This window comes from Ooceraea biroi, chromosome 4, assembly GCF_003672135.1.
Source record: "Ooceraea biroi isolate clonal line C1 chromosome 4, Obir_v5.4, whole genome shotgun sequence".
NCBI classification, from domain to species: Eukaryota; Metazoa; Arthropoda; class Insecta; order Hymenoptera; family Formicidae; genus Ooceraea; species Ooceraea biroi.
Window position 1 is genome coordinate 11,625,304 of NC_039509.1, and position 20,567 is coordinate 11,645,870.

The window sequence follows — 20,567 nt, forward strand, 5'->3', positions numbered from 1 at the left end:
AATAATATAGATATAGATATAGATCGCGAGATAACTTGTGTATTAAATAACATGACACGTAACGTTACTATCGGTATCACGAAGTATCAGAAAAGCAAAAAGAACAAGGAACCCGAATGTGCAATTTTGTAGGAGCCAATAAATAAAATATTCTGCAATTAAGCAGAAGATATTATCATTTTGTTAGTTCAAATTCCCATATAATAAATATAATTATCTAGTAAAATTAATTACCCCTTAAGCAGAGATTATTAATATTATCCAGGAATAATCAAACACATTTCGTGTTATATTTTAACACAGTGATAAATCCGTGGAGAGATTAATCATCCGATTTCGGTCGCATCAAGATCCATCCTAATTTATCAATTCACCTTATGTTCACCAACGAATCCTTTCTTTCCGCAACTCTTCATCGATCACGACGATGCAAGCATGTCGGCACATTTTTCGCGCGTCTTTCCAGCGCGATTGCTGCGACGAGCCGACGAAGGATCTCGCCGTGTCCTTTGTAGAAGGTGCATGAAGCACATTTTCCGCCGGATGGAAACTATTTTTAGATCACCGGAGAGCTCTCCATTTAGCTCGACAGCACTTCCACGAGGATCTAAGGAAAGTGGTAAGTACCAGAATGTACCGGAATGTGCTGCGCGCGCGCCACCCCGTATAAATCCCGCGGGTGCAATCCTGCAGAAGCGGTCCATTATGGTGGAACGAACCGTGGATACCCGGGATAACCGAGAGACCTAAGAGGCCACTTCAAGCGCGAACGGACTCATCCCGCGGACTGGCTGGGGATAACGAGCGATAAAAAAATCTCCCCGTTACGGATTATTATTTAACCGGATTGAATTCTCTTTAAAATTAAATGCTCGTATTTGTCCGAATTATTCTTTATTCCTCCTATAAAGTGGCTACTTTTTTCTTTTCATGCTAAAATTATCCCGAGAAAGTCGCGCGAGGATATTTTCTGTCCTCAGTTGTAAATTACTCGCTTATTACTCAAAGTTGAAGAAATGAGGAAGGTAAGGAAGGTGAGTTTTATCGTTGGGAAATACCACGATGTCACACTTGCCCTAGTTGCCCTAGCACTTTTAATTATCCTGCACGCGACGCCTACGTTTACGTGTCGCACTCGGATCTATAGAGCGTTATTAATAACGTAGGAAGCTTACCTTACGTTTGTTTCCGCCGTTAATTTCGTCGAGTTTGTACGTGACTCTCCTTCGAATGCTTCTCGCTTGGTTTTTTCTCCCCGAAAAAAGTTCCGAGATTGGTAATCCTCGCGCGAATCCAAAGACGTTCAGTTCAAGCGCCACGGAAACTGTCTTTTCTCACGAAAACAAAGGCCATGGCTGCTTACGACACGTCGATCTGAAACAAGACAATAGCAATCGAAGATTAGATTAGATTAGATTATGGAACACTTCAGGAATCGAGTTACTTATTTCCGTATTTGTGTAGTGACAAAGAAAAATGCATGTCTTGAGTACAATGCCAGTCTTGATAAGGCGGTTACGTCAGATGGATTTTATTTGTCCACTAGGTCAGCGACAATCCGCAACCACGGTCGTGGAAGCTTCCATTCGCGGTCGATGCGAGCGAAATGACGGAAATTAAGCTGCAAACACATCGACTTGACGCGACATCTAAGAGGACGGATGCACACAGATTTGTTGAACGTCGTCACGTAGTCTTCCGCGCGTATCCAAGTGCGCGACGAAACACGTTAATTAAGAGGACCACCCGCGGTACAGTCTCCGTTCTTCAACGAGATGGGAAGCGTGCCAAGTCGGCACTCGAGAGTCGATCTTCCGCTTTCGTATCACTCTCAAGTGACTCAACATCGGCGCCTTCTGCTCGGATCAAGCAGATTTCGCGAGGACGATTCTGGACGAGGGGGAATTGTTTCATCAATGACTTTCCATTTATAACGAGAAAGTAACAAATTGTACCCTTGTTTAATTTCAGTTGATTAATTCGACAGATAAGTGAAGGCAAATAACTGTTATCTAGTATCTTGGAATGAGAATAGAGAGAAGGGACGTTTTGTGAAATTTATTCGTGTATGTGTGCGTAGAACTTTATAGAGGTTTATGTGGAGACGATATTTATCTTTTTGCTTTCAATCATAGAGTACAAATTATTTTGCTCGATGCAGAATTGATAATGTTTTAGTCGAAGCAAAGCTGATAGTGCTTCATTATTATTAGATTGAAAGCTAGATAGGAATATAAAATGTTTGTGCTTTTAACGATAAGCCTCGAAATAGACGCAATCTATAAAATTAATGATCTCCGTAAATAAAAAATATTGTATGTACGTATTACACAATTACACAGATAAATCATACAGATAATATATTCATACATTTTTCTAAAAGAGAAAAAACAGATAAAAATTGCTTCTTGATTTTATATTTTTTCATTGTATTTTATTTTCTCATCTTTGTTTCTGTTATACACCGCTATGCACCCATATAAGCGCACAGTGCAATTTCAATTTCTCGGGCTGAACTCTGTGCGGGATGCTTCTGCACTAACTTTGTCAAGCTGCCCAGTTACATAACCGGCGGCAGGAGAACACCAACACGACCGGCGAGAAGCCAACAGCGGCTTCTCGGCGTTATTTAGCGTCGAGAATAGAAGTTAATGTCATATTTTATGAGCTCGTAAAGCAAACGATTAAAATCGCCGCGTCATCGATACTGTCATCCGCCCTGCGGCTGCGCGTCGTTGTAAAATTGACACCAAATTAAACGTCGTATCTCCACAACGCAGAGCTCGTCGTCATTTTACGTCGCCTTTATCGTGCGCTTATTTAATGCCAACGAAATTACCGGACATCCGTTTTACCGTACAGGTACCGGCATAAACTTGAAGTAAATTTTCACGTGGCGAACTGCTTGCGAAATTGTTCTTTAACGCGGGTTCGCGAGCCTCAAAATTAAACTCGAGGAAAGACCAAACCTAGTCTAGATATAGACTAAACCGTCGCCACGATGAAGTCCAATTGAAGTCAACTTGACTTCAGAACACACACGTAGCAATAACGATACTACTCACCAAAGTGGCTCCACGACATCACCAAATTACAACAATTTATTTATCTCTCTTGTTCTCTCGCTCGCATAGTATAACCGCAATGACGCTCCTGCACCATCCTCGAGTAACAACGACGTTAATTCGCCGCACTAATAAGTTTCATGGCAGAACAATGACTGCGAAACGGGTTTTCATTATGCCGGGACTAGATTAGCACGGCAGTTCATTAAGTTTGCAAACTATGTAGGATCCGGGACGATAAATATTTACGTACCGCCGAATGTGGGCTACGTTTGCATATCGCAACCGTAGAGGATATTAGGAAGCGTCGTGCATACTGCGGATTGAGAGCGGCGAGGACATTACGCAGTAGCCTCCTGATAAGGGCTTCCTTCGACTTACACATTTAATTGTACGCTTTTATCGTTTCCCTCTCGGTCATCAGCTACCATTAACTCGTGCTATACCTTCACGTCCGCCGCGTGTAATGTTCATTGCTTGCCCAAATATTCGTCATTTTCCTGTGCGTGTGTGCGACCGCGATCTCACGTACCAAGTATCTCTTCATCAGAAAGCCACCTCTCTTGAAATTATCCGCCCACCGTACAACTCGCGACGTTTCTAATATACATGTACGAAATAACTCTCCCTCGGAAATCTATTTCTCTTAAAATTATTCTCGTGGTTTTGCTGTATGAAATTCTTTTTATCTTATTTTTCAAGCCATCAGGATTAATATATGCCACACCGTATTATGAGAAATATTACGAGGCACGTGAAAGAAACGTATAAAAGAAAATCAATAAACATGTGGAAGGAATTTAGGAGCGAGAAGGCCAACAGGATAAATGAAGTGTTGAAAAATTACGCGGAATTCGAAATTCAATATACTTAGATCGGTATGAGATACGATCTCGCGGGCATGATCGATGACGACATAATTATTAATCATTCCTTGCTTATCGCGAGCAATATCTCTTGGGAATCGTGCTGGAGAATGAATGGTCTGAATGCAATCGCTCGAACGAGATCGATCGATCAGATATGAAGAAAACTCGAAAGAGAAGGCGAGAAAGAGAGAGGAAAAGAAGGAGAAAGTGAGGAGATATACGAGCGATAGAGAACTATTTCTATGACAAAAATTTTTATGACTCTGCTCGACACTTATATTCAAATGTTCATTCAGATTCAATTCCGATCAGGCAACGAGTGTGCCCGGTCTAGTTTTCACGAGCACCCCGTGTACCCCGGAGAACGCACTCATAAGGCTTCATGGCACGTACAAGCGGAATTCTCGCATGAGAGTAAAGCCTAGCGCCGGAAGATGCCGAGGATTCCCAGCGAAACCTACCTCCGAATTCCTTTGTCATTGTACGCGTAACATCTGTATTTTCGCGTCCTCAAATCTCTTCTCGGAATAGCCCAATTTTTCACGCAGCTGTATCAACGAGTTAAACATCGGCAATCGAAAAATAGGAAAAAGCAAACAAAAAATAGGATTAAGCGAATCACATTTTCCCGCGCCTAACTGTAACGCGCCATATTTATAATATAATACATATTACAATGTATCACGTTACAATGTATTACGTATCATACCTGCTCGCATCTCCACACTCGGAAGAATTTAACCCTTTCGACGATCGATTCGATATCGGAGCTCTCTGATTTCAGGTCAGGTAGCAAACGTTCTTTTTGCAGATAACACAGAGAATTTACGCAAATCTTATATGATATCATCTCTGATATATTATTCCATACATATGGAGTATCGAGTTTCATGCTGCATCCGCATCAAGCATTTCACGTCGTGTTTGAAGGGCTTCGGCGGACTCTATGGACTCTGGTAATACGCAATACCGTGACCGTTCTCTGCTACCCTATCAACGAAACCTATAGGTTTCATTACACCAACCTCGAGATAGCGCAAACGCAACTTTTCTCTCGCGTATCGTCATTGTAAACTCGTTCAGCAAATGAATGACTTACCTCACACATCGATCGTTTATTCATGCGCCTCTCATAAATGAATCATCGTGCGCATTCGCTCGCGCACCTTGCACGGCCGACTCTCACTTCAATGACAATTACGTTCGCTTTCCGCTCGCCTTGACGACCGGGAGACGATCAAGGACATCTTATACGTCTTTCTCGTGATATGTTCGTGAACTTCCTTGCTGTACTTTGCACTCGTTCTTGCTCGCTTTCATTCCAATTCTCATAGAGATCGCGGGCATCAAGCGAGGAAAAAGATAGAATTTGATGAATCTGAACTCTGCCTGAATCCTAAAACCGCATTTCTTGCCGATATGCTACTGCGTCATGAACTCTTCGGGAATATTGCGAATGTTTTTGGATAAACCAATTCGAAGATCTTGGAAATGCATAGGATGCGCATACTGACTTTTGCGTACCATGGAGCGCGTGTTAAACTGTTTATTAATCCTGCATTTGCGAAGTTGATATCGTAAATAAGTCATATTTAAGTTCTGAGCAGAGTTTGCTTTATTAAAATTTAAAGTTTTACAATATATTCACGCGAGCGCGCTTGTTAAGAGAAAACTTGTTGGGAGAAAACAGTTGAAACTCACAAGCTTGGGGTATGAGCTTCTAAACTTTCAATAACATTTTTGCGGAATAATACTAACGAGCGTTTTCAGAGAATTGTCCCTGATCAAAATTCAATAAACTTTTAATAGGTTATTGGTGCAACGAGCGAATTAAATGGAGTTGCATGGATGTTCCTTGGTCCAGCTCGAAACTATCGGAAATCGACACTTGACCCAAGATGCCGGAGCGAAATATAGGGAACCGTTAGTAGGGCTTTCAGTTGGGGGCAAAAGATCCTGACAGTTCTGTAAGTGCGCGATCGAGTCTCCTAGCCGGGAGCTCCGGTGTCTCCGGTGAGATCGAACGATGGGATGACTAAGATCAACGGTACGGAGGATAACAGAAATGGGAAATCACGGAGTCGAAGGGAAAACGGTACGCGCAAGAGGGTGGAGCATCAAATATTTACGCTTTACGTGGACGGTACTTCGTTGACATTGTCGTAAAAGAAGAAGCTCCAGAATTGATCGAAGACAAAATCTTCATTCGATCCTGAGTCGCGCTGAATGTTGCGCGTAACGTTTCGCAAAACTTTAATGAAGTATTCAACTTGAGCAGTAAAGTGGAGAACAAATTCACCATAGTGGATTATTTATGTTTGTTGCCACGCGGAGCGATCAAAAAGTAATGGAATACGAAATGCGCCGTTTTTCAAAGAATTCTTAAACCGAGTCTTTAAACGCGAATTATTTTAACGTGCCGGGACCTTGATAATGTAATTTAAGATAAGTAATGATGCAACGAGATCGTCATTTAGTAGCTAAAAATAGCTTTTTTATATGAAATTCAATACTATATTTTTCTCAAGGATATCGGTGTTATATGATTCAAGATAAGCATAGTCCCACTCAATTTGTATTCTTAGGATGAGTCTTCTTCCTTCCGGCAGACTCGGCTTACAATTCTCCGATAATACGTCCAGCTCGGGGAGAAAATCTGCGCCTTCCTCCAAGTAGCCGAAACCAGCATTTCCTCGATGACGGAAGAAAAACACGCGAAAATATTTTCACGAGATATTCGCAAACTGCGAAAGCAACAAAAGAAGCGGAGATATGAATCGACTGTCTGCCGTCGCGCACGACGACGGAGAAGCGATTTGTACGTTTCTCCTGGCGCGGCGAACAGCTGCAACTTTTCGCACGCGAATATCGGTCGCGTTTCCGACGCCGATGACACTAACGATGACACTCGACGACAGTGACGCCCGAGATGATGGTGATAAATTGGCGGCGCTTTCCCGATGGAAGACGCCGTAAAGATCGAGAGAAAATCACGCGAGGGCGATTTACATTCAGCTGGGCCTGCTCATCCGAAAAGGTGTAACGACAGCACGATGAAGCCACGCGAAAATGTACGCAAGGGACACAGTGCCGAGGATCGGCAGCTCTATTTTAGATTGATGAACTTTATTCATGTCTGTATTCTTTACCCATATACACACGTTGAGAAATTTCCAAAGAGACTTTATCACAAAGACCCGAACGATGGAAAGTAGAAGCGGCATGCGACGTATTTTTCTCGATTACGCGACCTTTTTCCTTGAGAATTATTCATATAGAATTTCGTCCATGAAAGTACATCCTCTTAAAGATCTCGTACGAAAAACGGCTGAATTTTGCGTTATCGCGATGAATTTATATAGTTTGAAGAAAATACGGTGACTGCACCCTGTAACGCTCCGTAAAAATATCTTAGCAATGTGAAAGTGATCTAACGAGGGTGAAAAGTAACTTGGACCCGCGATAAATTCTCACAAAGGCGATTATCATCGACGCACGACGAGCGATGCTAAAGCCAATCGATCGCGGCGGTCGAGAAGAGGCGGTTGCGTCGCTGGACTTGAATTGCGTCGCACGTACATGTGTGTTATAACGTATCGATCACGATCTGCATCGGGCAGAGGTAATTATCGTCCGGGAGTCCGACCTTCGTGCCGAATAAAACGTCCGATCTACGTATCGGCCGGTAGTAATCGCGGAACGAGCAACGAGACAATTAAGCCCGCAGGAAGTCGTAAGAGGCGGCCACTCGAAATTTAATTGACTCACTGCGATAGGACCTGCGGCGACCGTTTCCGCGTTACATTCGCGAAACGATTAGATTGATCGCCGCGAACAAACAAATTGACGACTGCCAATGCTGACCATCATTAAAGCGCTTCGCGGAAGCCACGGACAGATCCACAGGAAATCACCTGGCACTATGCCTCGTACAAGAGGAGGATCCAACCAAACATAACAGCCAGCACGATTTAACATTATTGATCGAACAAATACTAATTAATCCGCTTGGAGAGATATTAATACATCCGCATCGATATCCGATATACGGCTTTTTCAAGCTAGAATCTCGAATATTCAAGAAATAAACAATTTGATTAAACCATTAAGTCTTACAATTTTAGAAAAGTTCCTGATATGGCTACGTATCCAAAACTCGGTTCAAATTTTCGTGTTTCCTTATTTGTCTCATAATTAGATAGATCCGGTGATAGAGCTTCGTCTCAATTACCTTTCCCAAGGCAACCTTAGCGATCCGGCCAATAAAAGACGATAGAATAAAACCGTAACAAAATCTTCGAAATTTTTGCCGGAGAAAAATGGACTCAATATCCTGGAAGAAAGTAATCCTATTATCGATTCCCGTTTCCTCAGCTTGCACGAAGAGCCTCGTAAATCGTTGCGAGCGAGTCACTGAAGCAAACGATATTGCGAGCGCCTCAAAGCGGCGGTGCCTAGAGTGCGGCATGTGTACGCGCGACGGAAAATTCCTTATCTTCGCGCGAGTTGTACGTTTCGTAAAAATCAAAGGCCGCCTTGGTCGCGCCGAAGATGGAGTGAGCTGGGTCGAGAATAATTGGCGGGGTCGAGAGCGGGCGAAGGAAAGCACGATCACTCTCTCGTTGTGCTATTGAGAAAAACCAGCGGAAAAGTTGCAACGCTCGTAGACGGGAAAATCAGATTCCTTTATACGCCGCGGAATCATTATACGAAAGGAAAAAACAGAAGAAGATGAAAAAACCATCCATTCTTATTTCCCAAATGCCGGAGGAACGAAGACGTAACGTCGATCTTTCCCGCGAGACACAGCGGGATGATCCCATAAAAACATTCACGACACAGAAAAACGTATAGCGATATGAACGGACAATGTCATCAACGTTATATGCATCAGAATTGCCTTACGGAATATTCAGTTATACGAAATAAAATACGAATAATTTTGTAGAATTCTGTAAAAATAAAATTCTATAGAAATCTTTGCATGGTGAATTTAATTTTTATATTTTAATGCCTAATAAGGTCTGCATGTGATGATTTTTGTCCTAAATTCTGGATTTCAGAAATTTGTTGAGTTGAGAAAGAGAAATATTTTCGCTATTTGTTTCATTTAGATTTGTATAAAGTAAAGTCACAGCAAAAGTGTCAGCTAAAGGCTATCGTGAAAGTATCATCGGATGCGCTTAAATTTCGCGCAACATCTCTCGTTAATATTGCACGTAGCGCTAAGGAATGAAGTTTACGTGGCGAAACAAGAGTGCTAAAGATAACTTGTTAGCATCCGAGGCAAGTAATTAGCTATCAAACGGAAACTTCGCGAAGCACCTTACGAGCGCCTTGCTTTGCTTACTGGAAGCAATGAGCTCCGTTTCCAATATCGCAATTCGATAATTACATCCGTCGCTTCGATCTCGAAGGTCACGTTGAACGTGTTGAGCTTAAAGAACGCTCGATATTCCTTCGCGCAAAAATATTCTGCCACATTCTTCATAGATTTATCAGCGTGCGATAGAAACTCGCTGCTCACGTTGCGAACGTAAATCGATCTTAACTGACTTGTTCGTTTCAAATCGTGTACACGAAAAGGAAGTACCTTATTGTTGAAAGAGAAGGAACGTGAATGAAGAATATACCATCTCTGTTCTCGACGCAAACGAATGCAGCACACTTTTCGTTTCGAGTTCCTGTTCAAGCAACACGATATATTTAGCTACCGTGACATTTTTCTCCCGGACTGTCGTTTGGTCGTCGTATCCTTATCTGCCTCTGCATCGATTTGCAGCCAAGGGAAACAAAAGGTATCTCAGAAAATGGGAAAGTTATTTCTCCCCAACGTAAGCACTTCGTTATTGCTCGTAAAGTGCAAAACTTCGATCGAGAAAAAAGAGAGAGAGAGGGGGGGAGGAGAAAGGGAGAGAGAAAGAAAGTATAATACTTGACTCTAATGTTCATTAACCATGAGGTTTTTGCATATAATTAAAAATTAAATCTGAACAGTGTTTGCAAAATAAAGTAACACGACGCTTGCTGATGATTATATTCTCATGACAATATGCATGAATTATTTTATAGCTCTATCAATTAAGAAACTAATTTTCCACCTGGTTTTCCCTGGTAAAAATAAAATTATGGATTGGCTTTCATAACAAAGTTACGCCGCATTTTATTATAGCGATATTAAAATGTAATTTCAAGTCCCATAGAAACTACAATATATCGAGATAACACAATCCGTTATTAACATGCATTGTTGTTGTCGATATCGATTATAGAATCGCGCTTCCACTAATTAATTCTAATAAACAACTCATCTAACGATATGAAATCTCCATTCGACTGCAAGCAGATTCGGGTCGACCCTATCAAAATTTAATGGATCATTACGTACGCGATTATCAGAGCGTCATTGCCAGCATCGACTATTTATTAGAGAAACATTTCAACGTTTACACGCTCGGGGGTCTAATTTACGCCGGTTTAATCTACCGTATTTGATAGAAGCAACTTATCAAATGTGTGCGTTCGTCTATGTATATAGATATATATATTATACGTATATTTGGTCACATATGCACCCAATTTGTGTTTCAATATTTACTATTCGCTTTCACAATTAATTCGACTGTGTTTAGGAAATATAATTAATTTGATTGTCTAGCGAACGCAATAATGGAATAAAGTAAATTTTATTTATGCAATTCTGATTGTGCGATTGCGCAATATCGGTTCTATCGTTTGTAAAAAAACGTAACTTTTAGTTCATTATTTATAAAGTGCACGTTACGTATTCTTATTTTGTTGTTTATTGGTTATTTTGGTACCTACTATACTGTTCCATCGTTAAAGGGAAATTTATTTCTCAGCGCAAGTTATTAAAAACGTATCAGTTTAACAAATATGTACTTATGAAATTTCCTGTTGCTTTTTCGCAAAAAATCTTTATACCTACACGTATATTCTAAAACTAAATATACATCTCTCTCTCTGCACTTACAACGATATAAGACTATATTTTTGCACTTTTTTAAAGCAGAAGTTGCAAGAAGCTTTACTCTAAACACATCATTCTAAGAGCCGGTATTTTCTTTATAATATTTTGTTTATTTCGTTAAATATGCATAAACGCAGAAAATACACAACCCAATAAAGCTCAAATCTATTTTGTTTTTCTTTAAATTCTCTTGGCGGATATACGTGACTTCTTTCTCCAAGATGCGCAACTCATAATTCCGACAAATTCCAGTTTATAGGATCACGATACGCTTCCCTCCCGGCTTGCGATAACTCGCGATCATAGCTACCGGCACCCGACCGAGATATACCGTAATAAGGTTCCGTTGGCGTAAATACGATCCGACGATCGACGAACGCGCTTGCGATATCGTGATATATCGCAGAAATTGTAAATAGGACGAACAGAGCAAGAGTTCGACACGGAAGGAACGCGCTCGCGCGGCGACGCGTCGCCGCGTCGTCGTCGTCATTTATTGTCCCGCGAGAAAACAAATTTTAATTATCATTCGTTCATTAAGCGCCTTAAGCCACGCCGGCACACGACGGGGAGCGAGAAAGCGAGAAGACAGAAGGCCGGGACTCGGCTAGAAAGACAACGGATCGATGAAGGGCCGCAACGGCGGAATGTACACGACGTGTCCATCGCATGCTGGATCAATACGCCCCGCATTTCACGAAACCAAAAACTGCACGTCAGCAGGCTGCTCTCTTTTGTGGTGTCCCATTGATAAGTTTCGTTTTCATGAAACATGGCATGCCACGTGCGCCGCGAAATATCTAGAGAGATCTCGCTGCCGACTTGTAATTGCGCAACTTACTCCGTGTTATGGGATTATTCCTGTCATCCGTGAAAAAATGTAATGACGTTGTACATCGTGATTTCGCGAATTACGAGTACGAGTTAATTGGATTAATTGTCATTTGCGAAAGCACGGAGGACAGTCGTTTTACAGTTCCAATTATTTTTATTAACCGTGACACGTAAACACAAGCATGCACATGCATCATGGCGTTCGCATTAATTTTAGAGAGAGGCCGATACTATACTGGTAAATATCAAAGTTTGAAGCGCAGCTTAGTACACACGTAACAGCGTTTGTCGTCGCGTCCCACACGGCTTTTGCATTTTTCATTTCGCACATTGCCTGCCGTACGTTGCGTCAAAAAGCAAGCAAGTCGACCGAGCTGACCAACTCACGCGGCGAGAACGGTCGAACGTTATAGCACCCTCTCACGTGACATCAAATGTCATCATATTCATGACTGTGGAAATGTGCAAGTGCTGGTCGCGTCTGCATAGACCAAGTGGAACCATTAACAATCAATTTTAATAATTAAACGATTCTATTTATAGATTGTGCACAATTTCTTAATATCTTTAATGTATTTGATATTAGAAAAATGATCACGTATCCTGCGCCCCACTACTTAAACAATTTACATTATAATATACTATCACGAATAAAAATATAATAAAAAATAAAAACTGTAGTACATTTCACCCTATACAGGTTACATATGCATTCCACATCCATCGCGCGATATCGTGCAGAAAGACTTCGCACCTCGATGCAACGCAATTCCTACGCGGAGCATGCCCGTCTTCTCATTTCCCGGACAGATAAAAACGGCCCCGGGGAGAAAAATAAAAATTGCCAGATGGATGGAGTAACGAGGCCAAGAGGAGTCATAAAGCGGCTCGTAAAGTGGTCCGCGTTTCCGTGTCTCGCTTCGACACGACGAAAAATCCGGGGCGAGGAAGCAGCGCGAAACGCGAGTAACGCCGTGAGCCCGGTTTACCTGCGGCAAGCCAGGGGTGCATCGGATGCAGGGATAATCAATAACTTGAACTACGACTTAGCCGTCCATATCGACTCGTCGGATCTTCCACCCTCCCTCAAGCTCGAAAAGCTCTCGAGAGAACGCGTACTCGAGACGCGCACGCGACCTGCTTAACTCTGGATTACCGTCTCGTATCTGCGTGAAATTTTCTGCAACAGATCCGTGCAATCGCGCCGATTAACTCTTTGACTGATACCGACGCCTATAGGCACCCTTGACGAAAATGATCGCCATGTACGATTGGCGTATGGATGCTCATGGATGCGTATGGATCAGTGGTAATCGCTCGCTTTTATTATTAGCGCGTCTTTAGGCGCTTGATTTTTTCTTAGCGCAATGACTTAGGAACAATCTTAATAATCTGCGTGTAACACGATGACTGTCAACTCACTCAGTTGGGCTCAGCGAGCGTGTTGCTTTCGGATGGCAGTCAAAGTCTAAGATTAAGTCTAAGTCGCGTAATGTGTCTCTGTGACTGATTTCCGCGACGATCTTGGTTGCGCAAATATGAAACGTTACGTGTGCATATTTGTATTCTCCTCGTACATTTAACGTGAAGTTTAATCCTTCGTTTTTCATATCTTTTTCGTAGCTTTCTTGGGGTTTTCACATTTGATAAATATAGAATAGAGCCGGACGGTTGCGCTGGGCACATTATCTCGCAGCTGATGCATTCCGTCGTGTCCAGCATCGCGGAACATTTTTCACAAATCTCAAAAATGGACCTGTCACGCGTGGAAAAATTAGCGAAGCGAAATCGCGCGATAGGAACGCTGCGTTGGCCCGTGCGACGACATTTCCCTGTCGGTTCGGTGATGTAATATTTTTTTACGAGAACACCGATGTTTCGTACATGCGGGCCATAAAAACGTCCGCCGTTATCGCGCGCGCTTCGTAAATTCAGGTCCGCCTCGAGCTGGCGCTCGACGTGTCGTTATCGAATGCAAAATGGTAAAATGGTAAGTACGAGGCGAGACCGTCGGGCGTGACGATAGTAGCTATCCGCAAACAGTGCCTGAATGACCACGATTAAACGCGGCGGTCGTGTTATGCATATGTGTGCGCGCGGGCGCATTATCTAAGCAATAACCCGACGTAATCGACTTAAACCAGCCAGCCTCGCATGCTGGTTCTCTACATTTCATGTGAACTCTCGAGAGTGCCGCCGCCACTGCGAGAGTTTGCTCGCTCGTTCACGTAATTCAGGTAGCAGATTGCATATCGGGGACCCACATCGGTATCAGGATCCCAGCGTATGTATATGTATCATCGGGTCCTCTCCCCCGTTCCGTCTCGCGGCATTCGATGCCATCCGATGCCGGCCAGGATGGTTTTCGCGATCTGGAGAACAGACGAGAAGAAAAAAAGAAAGGAACCATCGCCGATCGTTATTTCGCTTCGCGGCTTTGGCGAACGGAGCCTCGTCGTGCAAAAAAAAGAAGAGCCAGGTGGACACAATAAGCACTCGCTGAATTCGGGCACCACACGTTGGAGAGTTCCTCGAATGAAGAGAATTCCTCACGCGCGCGCTCGCGCTTAATCCCGCTTTATCGCATCGTCCGGCGTTTGTGCGGGGGCGGGCGAAACTGATTTCTCGCCGCAACAAGTGGTGGAAATTATTATTGATTGCGTCGGATTCTCCAACTTGCTAAACACGCGCTGCTAAACATCGAGTTTATCGGAATATCGGCAAGTTCTGATACTTGAAGTGAAAACCGTTATCAGTTATCACCAACTTGTTTGCCGGTGCGACGATTACAGGCGCTCCGTACTCGCAGTAACTAATGAATTCCACTTCATTATCGTCGCGATTTGAAAGATATACTCATTACGCGAGACGTGGAAGCAGATATTAGCGCGTGCTGCGGAATTGCCGGCCCGGTACACATATCCCGGCGTTGCGTGGTACGAGATGCATTTTTGGTTCCCGAACGTCGGAAATTTTCATCGCGACCGAGCAATACGTAAATGCGATCTCGATAAGATCTGCAATGCCACGAGGCATCGGGCCGGTTCCGACATAAATTGCTCGTGTAACGATGCTTAATGACCGCACATTATTTTCCATAAAAAGATGATCGCCGTAATACCCGTTAAATGCGCGGAGAAACTGTCATGCAGTGAGTAACATCAAAAGAGGTCGCGTGACTGCATGTCGCTACTATTACTACCCCTCGTACCTGCGAGCAATTTTCGCGAACGGCCAGAAAAAGACGGGGGCGGAAAGACGGGAGGAAGAGGAGGTGGAGACGAGCGGACGAGAGGAAGGATATGGAAAAAAGGAGCAGTACACTCGTAAATTCCGCGGTCACCAGCAACGGGCAGCGTTTTTACGAGCGTCGCGAAGTCGGATAAACGTCGGTCCCAATGCGGGCCTAAACCGAATTATGCGAATCGCAGACCAGTCCCGCGTGCCAGATAATGGGGCCCACCTCGGAAAACGGATCAGCCTCCTTTTTTCCGGGGAAGATTAAGCGTTATTAATAGCCGCGACTAAACGTGCACAAGGGGGACGATCCGTGTCCTTATTTCGGTCGCTATTTACTGGATTATGAATATTCCTTTCGCTATCCATGAGCAATTTAAGTTTGTCTCAAAGTACGAAACGCATTCCACAACGCGAGAGAAATGATGGTTCAGCGGTCTCTTTGCTTACTGAGTTATAAATTATCTTGAGACGTTATCAAGAGTATAATTATGTTTGTAGAACCGTATAGTTACTTCGTGGTATAATATATATCGTATAAAAGCTGTGCAAAATATATAGTCTAATGACTGGACTATTCGTGTAATAATGGATGTTTGAAATTTTAAACAGAAACGAGTAATGGAAGAACTTGTGAAACTTGAGACAAGTTGATTCTAAAAAATTCCATTTCTCTTGAAATTTCAGACGTTATTTTATATAAAACTGAGAGTTATAAAAATGCCTGCTGCATTCAAATCCCGCTGCAACATTCAGTTTTTTAAATAAAAGTATTAGGTTGACTTTTAATCTTTATAATTTCCAGTTTCAGAATTTTCATGTTCTTCAACAGTGGAGGGACATCCTTGGAAATTTTTAAGATCCGTCCTTGAGTCTAAGTAGAGAGAATACCTATCTCGTCCATCGTACCGACGTTCTACCGTCCGCTCCCTCGTCTTGTTATTTTCGAACTATCGCGTCTCCCCATCATCAGGCAATTTCCTTTTAATCCTTGATGGAAGTTGGAGGAAAACACGCGTGGATATTTCTCTAGCATCAATATTATATGTAAAATGGAATTGAATAAACCTGTTACCGGGCGTTTCGTAATCTATTTTGACGAAACAATCACGTTGTACAACGAAACGTAAAATATACGCGACGTCGAAAATTTTAATAAAATCAAAGTGCGGACTTTGAGATCCTTTTTCTGACGCAAGTTGTTTACACGTCCCGTGTCGCATCACGCAAAACCACCGTGTAACATCGTGCATTTAATGCATACCCTGTACAACACCGCCGTGTCGAGGGTAGGTGCTAGAATAGCCAAAGAAAATCGAAGGGCTCTATTCTTAGGAGCGGGAGCGACTCGATGCATATGCATCGCGCGTATCGCGAGCCTATTATCCGCGTATATTTACGCATACATTACGCTTATTATACGCGAATGTAATATATATACCTATACCGTGCACACTACTTATTTATCGCACGTATTACACACGCATATCGCGCCGTATACTGCGTGCGCTTATTGCGTGCATTACACGTGTAACTTACGTATATTATGCGCGTATGCCACGTTTATTACAGGTGAACGCACACGCATGTACACACGCATACATGTTTCTGTTGCTCCCTGCATGTGGGTGAGAGAGCACGTGGCGTTGAAACTTTCTGTCGTACAAGTACGTATCGTACTCAGTGTCACAGTGTCACAGTGTCGTGACACCGCGGTATAAATTTCTGCTCGCCAGTTTCGCATTTCGCAAGCAAATGAAGAAATGTCACAAATTGGGACATGTCAGAGAAGAAGGCGCCCGCGAACGATATTAAAATTAAAGTAGGGCAATCTGAAATATACATGTTACACATGGAGTAAAGCACAAGGCGAGGTGTGTAGTAGCTACACGGTTACGTGCAAAGATGCTTCTTGTTGCCATTACGAAGCAGCATGTACAATCCATGCACGATTCCATATAAATCATAAAATTCTTTATTCTTTGCCGAGACGATCAGAATAAAAATCAGAATTCTTTACACTAAGAAATTTTCTATTCCCTTAAATTATTAAGAATCATAAACTTAATTATTAGTAATAAAACAGTTAAAGCGACATCATTTTTCGAATCGATTCAATCAAGTGACTGCATACTTCTCGATAATCACGCTCTACGACGCATAGAATTCGCGCAGAAACGACATCCGTTCACAGATGAAATGCAAACGCTGCATGCAGTCACTGAAAAATCTAATTAAGTCGTGAAATACGCGAGTTTAATTAGCCAACGCGCGCGCGACTTATTGGCTTTCGACTTATTGGCTTGGCTGATGGTCACAGAGCGAAACGTACGTACACATTTCACGATTTGTATCCTTCCGGACGTTTTCGGAGATACGTTATGGAAATGCACGCCGCAAAAAGCGTGCATCGATCGCATCCTCACGCCGATTATACGTCGCACATGCATGCACGTACGCATGCACGCATGCACTTGTACAGACATTTGCGAACGAATGAGCGAGCGAGCAAGCGAGTTTGGTAAGTTCGCTCTTGTCTCGATACGTAGAACTGAAACTGCTTCCCAGTTTCTGAGAGCAATTACTCTCGTCGACTATAATTACGCGACGATGCACGGTGCGGCGTTTTCAGAGAGTGAGCACGATGCGCCGGTCGCTAGATAAGGCCAGGACGTGGCACGTTCCGAGAGCAAGCGAGCGAACGCGAGAAGAGGACCCTTTTCCTCCTTTTATAGACTAATTAGCCGGTTAGAAAAGGAAGCGAGATTGGATTTAGAATAATTAGAATTCGACGCCGGTCGAGACATGCGCGCGCGTATACACACATCTCCGCACACGATTGTGCCTTTCGATGTAAAGTCACATTCATGTCAAGAGATGTGACAATTTCTATCAATTTTATTGATAAAAAACATCCAAGATATATTGGACTCGTGATATTAAATGCTGCATGATAAGGGAGGGCAAATTTATTTTCATCGTAATATACGAGATATTCATTTTGATGTGCGGCTTTAATTACATGTGACGTCTCTTTCAGATCTGCAAGAGTGGAAAACGCAAAATGATCCTCTTGGAGCACGTCTACACGAATCCTTTTAGGAATATGATATTTCATACTAATTCCATTTAACGCAATTTCATACAATTTTTTATTTAATCCTGTAGAATTATAGACGTATGTAAAAAATTAAAACATCTCTTCATGTAATCTCCCATCATGTAATTTCGCAACAGGCAATTACTTATTCCCCCATTAATTATTTCAATGAAATAACAGTTTCGTAACGACCTCGTAGTAACCCACAAGCGAGTTACAATAGTCATGCTGTAAATGAAGTATTCCCCATGCGAGAAACGTCGGCGTCCCGCGCACGTTTTGTCTCAGTTCCAGCAACGATCCCAGCGGAGCGGTTCAGACACATTTACGTGGATGCCGCGAAAATCCGCGACCCGCTGGGGAAACGTCACATTCACTGTCGCTCGTAGCGAGAGAGCTCGTCTAAGCCATGTTTGGTCACTCCGCAAGTAGCCTCGGGCTGCTGCCTCGCGTTTGCTCCAGGAACACTCGGCGACGAGTCTGCGGACGATCCGACCGGCGGCGATCAAAGTGCAAATGCAGCACTCCGACAGAGAGAGAGGGCGGGGAGACCAATTCCTGTCTGTGAGTACACGCTTCTGTGTGTATATGGTAATATTCGTGGCCTCAGATATCCACCGAGATTCCGACACTCGACTGATTGTTACCCAAACGTGGGTGACTGACGTTTGAGTAACGTGGGACTGAATTACTTTTCCATATGTACCTGTCGCGAACAGGTGGAAAATAATAATTTTCCCATTGTGCGATCGCGCGCGGTGCAAATAGAGAAAGTTTCAAAGCGCTCTGGTAAAGCAAACGCCTTCCGGTGATCAAACGCTGTCGCAAAGCAAAGCGGGAATGCTTACAAATGTACGGAACGTCTCACAAACGTTACCGCTGTTGCTGCTGGCTGTGGTATTGACTGAAGTGTACGTCGAAAATTGACAAGTAGAAAGTACTTGTGTCGATCCGAGCGCACTTCATTGATTCGCGATGTAGTAGCGGAAGTAATTCATTGATTATCTCGCGGATCTCTCGCTTATCTCGGGGCTTGCGTCCATTGCCACATCGCTTCAAGCAGCGTGTTTGATGACGATATCTCGCAGATAACGTATCAATCTCAAATATCGGTTCGCGTATACAATCGCGATATCGGAATCGATAACTCCATAAATATGACGTACAATCTTCATCACTCGTTTATTCGCTCATCAGGAGATATCCGCGTGGAAAATGCACTATTATCTTATTAACAATGACCTTGAAAATTAATAACACGTCGCACACAAGCGCGCGCGCCTTATCGAAGCGCAAAAAGCGTGCAACGAGCGTACGTGCCAGAGAGACGCACTGTGGCTTCGAAGAACGTTCGGTTCCGCTCGCGATATTGCGACCATCAGTGGCATCAAAGAGAACGATTGCCGGCTCTCCGCCGGAAATTGTAGGTCTTCATGGAAAAAGCCCGGTTGCAACGTGCTCCGAAATAAGAGAAAGAGAAAGAGAAAGAGAGACCAAGAGAGAGGGGGGAGAAAGAGTGCGCGCGCGCGAAAGAGGGAGACTGTATCACGCGGGATGCACGGCGAGGCCGAGTAGAGAGAAGGAGAAAAAGAAGGAAGGACACGCGCGAGCGGAAGGTGAAGCAGGGGCCGACGTGTGATGCTGGATGCTGGATGAGAGCCCGCTGGAATGCACAGAATGCATCTGACGCACCTGCTTGCAGACTTGAGCGCTGACTGGAGACAGCTCGGATCGTGCCCGCGAGCGGGAATCTCTATCCCTCGTGTGGGTGAACACGAACACGAGGCGGGAGAAACCTCGAAGGAACCTGGGAAGTTGGATAAGAAAGATAGACGAAAGAACGGACGAACCGCTATGGGATCGAGCAGAACGGAGCCGAGAGGATGGGAGATACCGAGCGGAGGAGACGAGCTGAACCACCAAGAGGTCCAACCAAAGTTACAAACACGCTTTGTTCCGCGCCGGTAAAGTCTCTCTATTTCTCTCGCGGTGCGATATTTTTCCGAGATGGAAAAATGTTTGATCGTCGCTGCGCGGCAGCCGATTGAAACCGTTACGGCACTTATCGGCCCGGTTCGATAGGTTTTCCGTTATCACGCGGTCAGGATTTAATATCGTGCGCGTCGGCAGTGAATACTTGACAAAGGGCCGCCGCTGCCAGATTCCGAAAGCTCTTTTGGCGTGAGAGAAATTTTATTCGCGCGGATCGGGATTGCGGATAACGCTACGAAAGCCACACGATTCATCAATGTAACTCGGGAGTGAGAAGTGTAGAATATTTTTCAGATGCGAAGCTATCGAAGTGAAGAATACGAGTATCGTGCGGGAGAAAAGGAAAGAGAAAGAGAGACAATCTGGCATATTGCTTAGGGTTAAAGTCACACCGCGCCGTTTCACGTGCCCAAGAGCGCAGTTCGCGAGAGCGAGAGAAAGGGGCGTTTTATCTGGCGGAGAGTGAGGCTTATTGACCT

At 43.6% G+C, this 20,567-nt stretch overlaps 1 protein-coding gene across 1 annotated transcript in view; it reads right to left on the minus strand.

Moving 5' to 3' along the window:
* The window catches only part of LOC105275903, a 127,926-nt gene that overhangs the window by 94,322 nt on the left and 13,037 nt on the right, over positions 1 to 20,567 (minus strand). The window contains exon 2 of the mRNA XM_011333108.3: positions 1,176 to 1,374. The gene's annotated coding sequence lies outside the window, so the exon portion shown is untranslated. The remainder of the gene's footprint in view (positions 1 to 1,175; positions 1,375 to 20,567) is intronic.